At 35.3% G+C, this 10,472-nt stretch overlaps 1 long non-coding RNA gene across 1 annotated transcript; it reads left to right on the top strand.

Annotated features, from left to right (window-relative positions):
- The first annotated feature begins 1,104 nt into the window (after window positions 1-1,104).
- Window positions 1,105-9,875, top strand: LOC110721135. Its single transcript, XR_002511394.1, has 5 exons — window positions 1,105-1,319; window positions 4,170-4,257; window positions 6,804-6,907; window positions 8,828-8,977; window positions 9,097-9,875. It is a non-coding gene; the product is annotated as an uncharacterized LOC110721135 (long non-coding RNA).
- The last annotated feature ends 597 nt before the right edge of the window (window positions 9,876-10,472 follow it).

The raw sequence follows: 10,472 nt of genomic DNA, 5'->3' as shown, positions 1-10,472 counted from the left end.
GATATCAAAGTTGGTAGTAGAAGACCTGAAGTTAGGCTTCCATTTAGTTATATAACCAGGTAATGATCCAAAATAAACCAAAGTCCTCCATATAAAGCTCTTTCATAATCATCCATAGAAGAAAATCGAAACAGACACACTTGATTTCCTACATCAATAGTTTCTAGTGTTCCTTTTGATCTTCCACATAATCCTAGTTCTTAAAGCCATAAAAGCAGGCCTAATGTTTACACCCAGACATTTACCCATAAGTGATAACTTTCATGGTTCTCTTAAACGAGATATAGTTTATGGTGTAAATTGAACTGCCAACTCCGAATTAGGATGATCCTCAGCAAGAACCTCCCAATCTAAAGTAGTCATTGCAATATTTCGAGTTTCACTAAACCATTGGGATGAGCTAGCCACTACTTTCCTAAAGGAGATTGCATGAGAGGAAGGTGGTGGCGCAACATCAACTCCTTTGGCCTCTTCCATGACATTATTTTCATCATAATGAGCATCCATCATATCCTCCTCATTACTAGTGATCACCGGATTAATATTACCCTCTTCCATGAAATGGAAAAGCTATTAAAAAGAAAGAAAACAACTTATAAGTTTAAACTTAAGCAAACTCCTAAAGTCCCCACACCCCTGTGTGTGAAGAAAACCCCTAGTTATTCACATAAGCTAAAAGCTAGAAAGCAGAGCTGCTCATTCAATAATAATCTCGCCGATAGGGGACACTATTGTAAAATGGCTACTATACTTATTATAATGTAACGTTTTTCTTTAATCGGAATATTCTACTCTGCCTATTTTATTACTTTAATTATATTTCCCCCCCAAAGGGTCAACACTTCTTACTCACTCGTACTTTTAAACTTTGTACTCGTATTACTTGGTATTTGTTTTCTACAGTATTACTATTAACTCAATATTGGGTCAAAGTATTAATAGAGAGAGTGGTAATATTTGTTTATTTACCTAAAATATGAGTAACAAAATCACTGTAGAAACGCTGGAACCGTAGCTTATGAATAGTGGAGTACCGAAATTGCCCTTTCTGCGAAATTACATTGCTGCCCTTAACTATGCGTTGTTGACTTGTTGCCTTACCCTTCGTCCCTTCCCTTTCCTTTTCTTCCCTAATTCGCACACGTAAACTATGGCGGTGGTTGGTCCTTCAAAGCTTGATGAAGAAGCTTTGATCATTTCATCATAATACCCAACTTCAAACTTCCTTAACAATTCTTAAAAATGCCCAAATTTTCTTGTGATGTCAGATGGCTTCTTCTTGTTGCTGGCTTGCTGCTGTCGCATTTATCTACATACAGGTAAAAATAAGCAATTTCAGTATTATTTGATTATTAATTTCCTTTAATCTTCACTTCTTGAAAACCGTAATTTCATCTTTTAAGTAATTGATTGATTACATTTTCATCGATTTTAGTGTTCGGCAGTCGTTTAATTAGTGATATTCTGTTTCTGATGAAATTTTACTTTTTGGGATCCCTTTAATTTATTGTGCGGAGTAGTTCGGAAGAATTTAGTTTGATTGTATGTACTGATATTTAATTGAAATGGTTAAGGAGAATTAGTTTACTATGGTGGAGTTTGTGGCTTCAAGCTAAGAAGTAGAGTTTCAGGGATTTGATGGTAAGAATTAGTTGGTTTGGGTTTCGAAATCGGAGATATTGCATATTATAATTTGAAAATGTTGATAATTATGGCCCTATGATTAAAATGTTGTTGGATAACTGCCGGTGTAAGTTGAGGTACACCAGTATAGCCGGCAATGATAAGGGATTAAGGTTTAATTTATAGACTCGACTATTGTAAAATTAGTAACACTTTAAATGTGTATGGGGTTTACTGCTTTTGTGATGATGATCCCAATTTAGAGGTACTAGGTCATTTTGTAAGCTTACTTAGTCATTGTCGTCAAGGGCTTCAAGTTCTGGTGTGAAAGCAGGTTTATGTTTGAGTTTGCTTGGTGATTTATGTATCTTCTGCATTTTATATATTACACTTTGTAATAGCATAGTGTCACATTCTAAATGTTATAAGCTACTTCGTATAAAAACTGTGGAGTTTCAACATATTGCTTCTTTGGTGTTATTTCTTTTATATTAGACGTAGCTGTTTGCTATGCAATCAAAGTGTGCTGATCGCCTGGCTGCTGCGATATGTGGACATTGTTTAAATTTCATGATGCTCTTGTGTTAGTGATGGAATGCTTATGATATATATATTTTTTTATTTTGAATTATCTTGACATGTTGACTTCGTGATACTTGTTGTACCATTTTTTTTTGGAAAAATTCATGGCAATAATCCGACCTTTAGCCCATTCTTTTTTAATAATCCGACCTTTTGATTATTATTTAATAATCCGACCTTTGGGGGTCTTTAATTTTTATTGATCCCATTTGACCAGAAACCGATTGAAGAGGTAATTTTTTATTTTATTTTTTATTTAAAATGCACGTGTCATTACATTATTGGTCCAAAAAAAAAAAAAAAAAATTAAAAAACCCAAATAATTAAGCCACCAGCCCACCACCACCACCCAACATAAATTTTTTTTGGATTTTTTATTTTCTCTCTCCTTACCCCAAACACCACCACTGCTCCACCCATCCCCACCACCGCTGCACTACTCCGGTCCCCATCCCCACCACCAAAAGCTTCCCTTCCCCTTCCCGACCACCACACCCTCCCTTCCCTCAACCCCTCCCCCCCCCTCCAAATCGACAAATTGATCTCCCCTCCTATCGGGATTTTGATGCAGTGTGTGGAAGGGAAGGGGGGTGCGAATTTGGGGTTTCCGATTGAGAAAGGTAGCCGGAAAAGGTATGAGGGGGTGGTTTCGCGAGCGAGCAGCAGGTGGGAGGGTGGTGGTTTCGCGGATGGCAAACGGGTCGGATCTTTCTTGCTTGATTAACCCAGATCCATTAATGCTACACTTGGATTTTCCTTTAAATATTTGATTTTGGTGGTCTGAACAAGGTTGCACTTTGACCCACACTACCAAACCTTCGAAATCCATTTCCTGAATCCCAGTAAAAAGCTTTTGTTCATGAGATTAAAATGAAAAAAAAAATGGATCTTTGTAAATGGGTTGGTTTGGGGGGGAAGGGGAGGGGCAGTTTCGGAGGTGGGGCTGGGAAAGGTGGTTGTTTTCGGTGGATTGGAAGGAGAAAGGGATGGTTTTCGGTGAGGTTGCGGCAGTTCCGGACTGGACTAGGGGGAGGGGGGTGGCTGGTAGGGAGGAGAAGTTTTTTTTTTTCAATTTTTTAAAGTTTTTTTTTTAATTTTTTTTTTACCAATCACAGGCCTCCACATGTCATGTAACCTGTTATAACAGGTTACATGACCGGTTGGGACCAATAAAAATTAAAGACCCTCAAAGGTCGGATTATTAAAAAAGAATGGGCTAAAGGTCGGATTATTGCCATGAACTTTTCCTTTTTTTTAGTGTTTCTTCAGTTAGTTCTCTCTCTACTTCCTCTTTTATCTTGTGGTTGCATTATCTGGCAGAAACTTGGAAATTTAGCTTCTGTTTGACCAATCAATTTCCTCAAGTTTTTAAAGGCAATACTTAGTTGAAATTGAGTATAATGTTGTCGGTAATAGTGATCAAAGGCTTTGTTTTTATTGTAGAGGCATAAGGAAAATTAAGTGGTATTACCATTGCTAAATTGTTGGCATCAAGGCTAAATTATAAAGGCTTCCATTAAGAATTGGGCTTGGGAATTCTGGTTTATGTGTTGATCACACTGTCCATCTCTGAAATAGCACAGCTGATATCTTAGGGCATTAGATTACTGATTAAAAATAGGTTACAAGTCTTACAACTTAATATTAATTATGGCAGTTAGAGCAATAGACATAGAGATCTTTCAGAAGCTAGAATATTAAAGGAATCCACTTTCAGAAGTTCTCAATTTTAAATTTTGTCTCTACTTGTACATTTTAGCATGTATGGAAATGTATCATGTCACTGCATGGTGACTCTTTAGTTTTTACGGTATGCCGGTGTTGAAACCTTCTTTTTTATCTGTACATTAATGTTCTTCTTGATATATAGTTTAAAGGTAGAATGAACCTACTAGGAAAGATACATTTGGATCACCTCAGTGTTCTTTGCACGTTTTTATCCAAAAAATTTCCTTCGTTTTCAGGTGGAGGCCGAAAATTATTGTACAGGACAAACACGGTTATATACTGATCAAATAAGCATGCAACAAGGACAGTTTGCGGCATTAAAAGGTGTGTTATTTTTATAGTGTAGTCTTCTTTAAGTTTCAGTCACCTCCTTTTGACTGCATATTGTCTATGGTATCCCGTATCCTCACCATGCTTAAGTGCTACTAGCTGGGAGTCAATTGATTTTTTTGTTTAATGCCATCCTTTTTTCATAAATTTAGATTCTTGTAGGGAAATAAAAAAGTAAGACTAATTCTGTTTCAAATTTTAATAGCCTTCAGAAGTGATATCAAACTGGATTAAAATTTAATTGGTGCTAAGCATATAGAACAGTATGTTTGGAAATCCAAGGATTCTGCATTGGCAATGTAAAAACTGTAAAGAAAGAGTTCGATACCGAATTGTTTTCGTAAATTACATATCCCTTGTAACACTATCATCATAGCCGAATTTTTGATCTGTCATCCTTGCCCAATTTCTTCAGCGTATGGTAGAGCTGCATGACAGTGCTTAGTTTCCTCCAAGTCCAGAGGTTGTTGAACTATATGGACAATAAAAGGTCATGCAGTACTGATGATCAACAATTCAACAGCTCCTGTCTGTCTTGCCTTTTGTCCTGTCATATCTTTTGAGTAGCTAGCTCTTATTCCATGAGAAATGCTTACTATATATATGGCTTTGACCTGCTGCAGCTTTAATTAGAATGCCTAGGAAAACATACAAGTTTTGTTACTAAATTGTTGCTGGTCTAAAATGGTTCAGGCATGGAATAAAAACGCGGTCGCGTTTGTGGTAATGGTCGTGTTGTCGCAGAAACGGCTTGTAACGGTTAAATAGAATGGATCGCGGATTTTGCGGTGTGATTTAAAAAAAAAAAAAAAAACAAATAAGCAGAATTTTAGCTTCTTTACTCGTTGCCTTATTATTTATACCATATTATGCTAAAACTATGACAATAACAGTTCTTAATTTTTTTTGAAACACTTATAAATTTTGGCTGTGGTTTCTTACTAATTTGGGTTTTTAAAAAAAAAAGGATAAAGATGACTATGTAATAAGTAAGTCAGTAACTTACCACAAAGGATAAGTAAAGGGGTAAAAAAGTGATGGGACACAACTGTCACAATAAGAAGGGTTTTAAAAAAAAAACCCAGTAAAAGTGGGAAAAGGGGGACAGCTGTAAACTCAGTAGTTCTGCTAATCATGCACTTAGCGATTCTTAAACTTGTGTTGCCTTTTTGCTATGTAAACGCTGAATAAGCAAAGTCAAAACACATTAGCAGGTAGTGCCTGAGGGCACAAGGAGTCATTTATGAGTTGCAGTTTTGGAATGTGAGTGAGATAATAAAGATATGTGTAGACATAAGGTTGTCTTAATTTTCATAGAGTGGAATAGCTTTATTAGGTTACAAAATGGTGTTTTCATATAGTTACGCTTAAAAGAAAAATGAGAGGAAAGAGTGTAAAACGGAGGGGAGGAGGAAGAAGGGGGAAGAGGTTTTAAACCTGTTTCTCCTTAATTGCCCAAATTGAGCATAAACCTTAATTTTATTTTTGATTTTACAGTGTTGAGCCTCTATCAAAAGGTTATTCTTGGTTTTAGGGATTATGTGTTTCCCCCCTTCTCATTAGATTTGTTTTGTCTTTTTGGTGACAAAACGAAAAAGTGTGCCTACGGCTTTTAAACTCTTCACAGGTACATATTGCTCATCGTAGAATGATTTCATTTCTGTTTTGTAATGCCTGCCAATGTCCATCAAGTTATAATTCTTCACCCTTACTAATACTGCTGAAATTAGTTGATTAGTCTGTTAAGTCTTGACTCTTTTGAAACTATAAGACCCAACTATTCAAATGTCAAGGAGCATGGAAGAGTGTGATTTATATCTTTTTCACTTGTAATTTTGTTTTTCTAAATTCATGTGCATTTTCATTTTCATTTTCAATGCCCATATCCATTTCATTAATTTCCAACGTACATTCTTTTTGTTTTTCAAAACCAGCCACAAAGCAAGGATTATCTCCCTGGGAATACTTGAGTAACCAGGGTAGGTTCAAAAGGTCAGATGATTATGTTGGTAAACCTTTAAAAAGAGAAGTTGCATGTTACTTTAAGATACAGTTACTCTGTTTTCTAACATGTAATTTCTTGTTTGTATATAAATTTCACTTGAATTAATTTGTCCTGAAACTTAAATTCACTTTCACGATTTTTCTAAAGTCCAACCATTTCTTTTGATAGTTCTGTATTTCATTAATTTGTTGATTTTTAATTGTTCCAAAATGTTAACTTTCTCAACACAATTATATGATATTGCAATTTGCCTATTTGGCTGTGTTGACTCATCACCTTGCTATCATTTTATTAACAAAGTGGATACCTTCAGTTGAACCCTCTTTTTTGCTTCTGTTAACAAAGCAGATACCTTTTCTTTTCCTATACAATTGAACTTGATAATGCAAAGATAATGGAAAATTGGCATGGACTGAAAGCTAGCAGAATGGTGCTTGCTTACTATTCCCTCAATATTCCACTACTTTTAGAAGCTAATCCATTTATATGGCATTCCTTAGATTTATGTATTGATGGTTCCTCTTGACAATTGTAGGGTAAACCGAGCTTCCATCTTTTTGGGATTTTGCTGTGTGCTGCTGTAACAGCTGTCGGAGCTCTTAAGTCAGTTGTTCAGGGAATTTTGCTGTCTTCTGAAGGGTAATGAACATATCCTTTTTATCGGTTTGTTGTTTATTCTTTCTCATTTGACGTATAGTTTTTAACTTGCTCATTTGCCCCACATTTGTCATCGTAAGTCTTGTTGATGGGATACTAATTGTGATTTATTATGCATGGTGTTAGGGTATTGATTATTGAATGTTATAATCTACTCTATAGCTCATAAGACTCTTGCACTATTATTCACATAATTTGGACTTAGAGTAGCTATCAATGAGAAAATTGTCATATGTAAAATTTATCAGTGTGTAGCAGTTTGGACTCTTCTGTCATATGCAAAATACATCTTGTGGACTCTTCTGTCCTAGAAAATCAGGATAGTTTCTCAGTGCTTATGTTTGAAAAGTAATAGGTTCGTGTAAAAGTGCAGCGCTAAGATTTTTGAATGAGACAAGCTTTATCAATGTGCTTGCTCCTGGTGGTAAGTAGGTCTTACCATCAGAAAAGGCTTCAGGTCAGAATAGAATCAGTCAAGAATGCAATGCATATATTTAATCAATATTATCTGGTGGGTACTGTATCTAAGCTCTTGCATATTCAGCAGTATTAAAAATGTGGCCTCCTTTCAACTATCTTAACCCATGGTTTGCTGCTGGCTCTGCTTGATTGTTTCTGTACCTGATCTTATCTCTTCCTCTTGGTCCCTTTGCAAGGAGAGTAAGGGGTGTTTGGGCCCTTGTGAGAGTTAGCTTTTCTGTGTGTCAGTTTGTTCGATATAGGGCTTCCCTTAGAAGAAAGAAATGACTGCAGTATGGTCTTGTATAGTGTAAGCTGTGTAACAAGTCTCTTTTGAAGCTTAAAGGAGGAGTTTCTTCACTTTTATAGTTTTAGGCATGTGGGTGGTATTGGGGATTGGTGAATTAACCACTCGAACAATGTGTTTGAAGAACAGAGTCAACAGTCTCTAATATTACTTTTTTATGATTAGTATTTCCTTTGCTATTCAAAGTTATATTTAGTACTTAACCTAGATTTGGAAATGTGACACATGTTTACTTTTTGATTGTTGACTACCCAATCTGATTTTCCTTTTGAAGTACGGTTAGATGAACTTGTCAGCATTTGTACTTTCTTGTTTCAAGCATTATTCTGTGTGGATACAGACTAAACCAGTGTCCTTTTAATCATTGTTTAGCGCTTTGCTCATGATTACCTTGTCACAAATGATGTTTACATGATTACTTCTCATGCTAAGCAGGGGGGGGTAGCTAAAAACAATAACGAAGAACCTAAAATATCTTTGCCCAACACAATGCATCCTTCAAAAGATTGAGGTGTACATGAGCAATTTGGACATTGGAGACCGGATATTTATGAAGGATATTGAAGTTAATCCGTCATTGAAGCTTTTAAGTGGGAATGATACAAACCTATATGCAAGACTGGCCTCAGAAGTAGAAAATTCGGTACCTCTAGAAGCTAAGAAACTAGCAGGAACTCGGTTCTTGATTGAGTGTTAATTTCAATTTTTGCAACCCAAATTGAAGAAAATTTCTTTCTGATTTACTATTTTAGCTCTGGTTTTGTCAACTTCGCTCTTAATTACTATTGTGTTTTGGAATTTACTCTGTCTATTGATTTATGCAGAATTATGATTGTGGATTTTTCTATTGTTGAATGTATTTATAATTCTGTATTGATTGGGTTTGGATATGAACAGTATAGTAAGAAATTCTGGTGGGTTAATGGGATTGAATTCATGCTTATGTGGTCATTAATCCACCTCGTTCTTTTACCTACATATTAGTAAAAAAAAAAACATGGTCAAAGTGAGTTTGGTGAATTGTGTAACATGGAGAAGGTGAACAATTAATAATAAAAAGAGTTATATACATTCTCAAGCAGGCCTTATTTCATACTCTGTATTTCTGAATGTATTTTGAAAACCTTTCTTGTCAGGTCCTTGTGAATGTGGTTCATGTTGGAGTCGGCCCTATTTCACAATCTGATCTGGACTTAGCTAAAGCTTGTGGAGCTTGTATTATCGGGTTCAATATTTGTAGCCCACATGATTCCATCAATCAAGAACCTGAAAGAGCCAAGATAAAGGTACAGACAGTTCTGTTGTGTTTTATAACAAGATTGAGGTGCTGTAATTTGGTATTATACTTTTCCTGCTGTACTGACTATTTTCGCAATAATTTGTTTTGAATTCCTTTCTATTTCAGATAGTACTGCATCACGTGATCTACCACCTCCTGAACGACATTGGTGCTTGATACGGGTGGCTGGGGAAGCACAAGTGCTTGATATTTTTGAGATCGCTGGTAGAAGCAAGGCTATAGGGGCTGATGTTAAGATTGCGGGCTGTAAGGTGATAACTGGTCACATAGCTAAGTCTTCAACTATGAGGCTTTTAAGAAGTGGGGAAGATGTTTCTGAGGGTTGTTGTGCATCTCTCAAGCACAAGCAGCAAGATGTGGAGACGGTTATCAAGGGAAAAGAATGTGGTGTTGTCATTCAAGGTTGTTTTGATTTTCAGATCGGTGATTTGGTCCAAAGCTTGGAGTAAATCAGACAGAAGCCCAAGTTCATATCATCAGATAATGGTGTGTTCGAAATTTCGAATTGAGTGCTGATGTTTAAAGATAGCTAAATGGAGAAGAGAAAAGATTACTTTAACCTGGATACAAAAGGGAGCTTAATTTCTTTATACCTAGAATAAATTAGATTGTTACCCGGGAATTTTTTGCCCACTTATAGTTTCTGTTTATTTATTTGGCATATATACATCAAAGTTTGATGTAAAAGGGGTGATTAGGAATTTTGACATCAATAGTTTGGAGAATGTTACTTAAATTGTATATAGAAGAACGCCCTATGTCTTGTAAATCTAAATATTTGATTTTTAGCCACGAACTAATTAGTTATCAAAGTGCATCAGTGCCTGTGGAATTTTAACATCAATAGTTTGGAAAATTTATGTTAGTGTAATTAGTTTAATCTTTGAGAAGTAGATTGTTTTAGTTTTATAATGATTAAAAGTTCATCTACTAATCACATATTTGAAAAAAAAAAAAAAAATTGTTAGATTTAAACAAATTATTTAAGTTTTACATTGATTCAATTCATTGTTAAAAAATATTTATGGTCTAAAATTGATTGGAGTCTTATGGGAAAAGTGCCAATGCTGAAAATAAGCATGTCAAGAACTTTGGCTTGTCACATTCATCTCATGTTTTTGGGTATTCATTCTTGGCTTTTTTGTTCATATGATTATTTATTGTTTTACAAATTGTTGTTCTTTTTTATAAAATAGTTTGTTGAAATGTTAATAAATATTAGTGAAAGTTATACTTTTTTTTTCTTCTTCCAGGTTATACTCTTGCTTTGGGGGGGGGGGGGAGAATTAGCTTATATTGGTGAGCCCCAAGTGTCTCGAACCTAAATCTTGATGGATGGTAAAACGTCAAAAAAATCATTTGAGAAACACACCGATAACAAAATCATTCGAGAAAATACATTGATAACATGAAATCGCAAATCTTGATGGATGGTAAAACGTCAAAAAAAAATCACTTGAGAAACAACACAAATAACAAAA

Source organism: Chenopodium quinoa, unplaced genomic scaffold (genome assembly GCF_001683475.1).
Source record: "Chenopodium quinoa cultivar QQ74 unplaced genomic scaffold, ASM168347v1, whole genome shotgun sequence".
NCBI lineage: Eukaryota > Viridiplantae > Streptophyta > Magnoliopsida > Caryophyllales > Amaranthaceae > Chenopodium > Chenopodium quinoa.
Note: the sequence above shows the minus strand (reverse complement) of the source record. Positions and strands in the feature narration are given on the sequence as shown.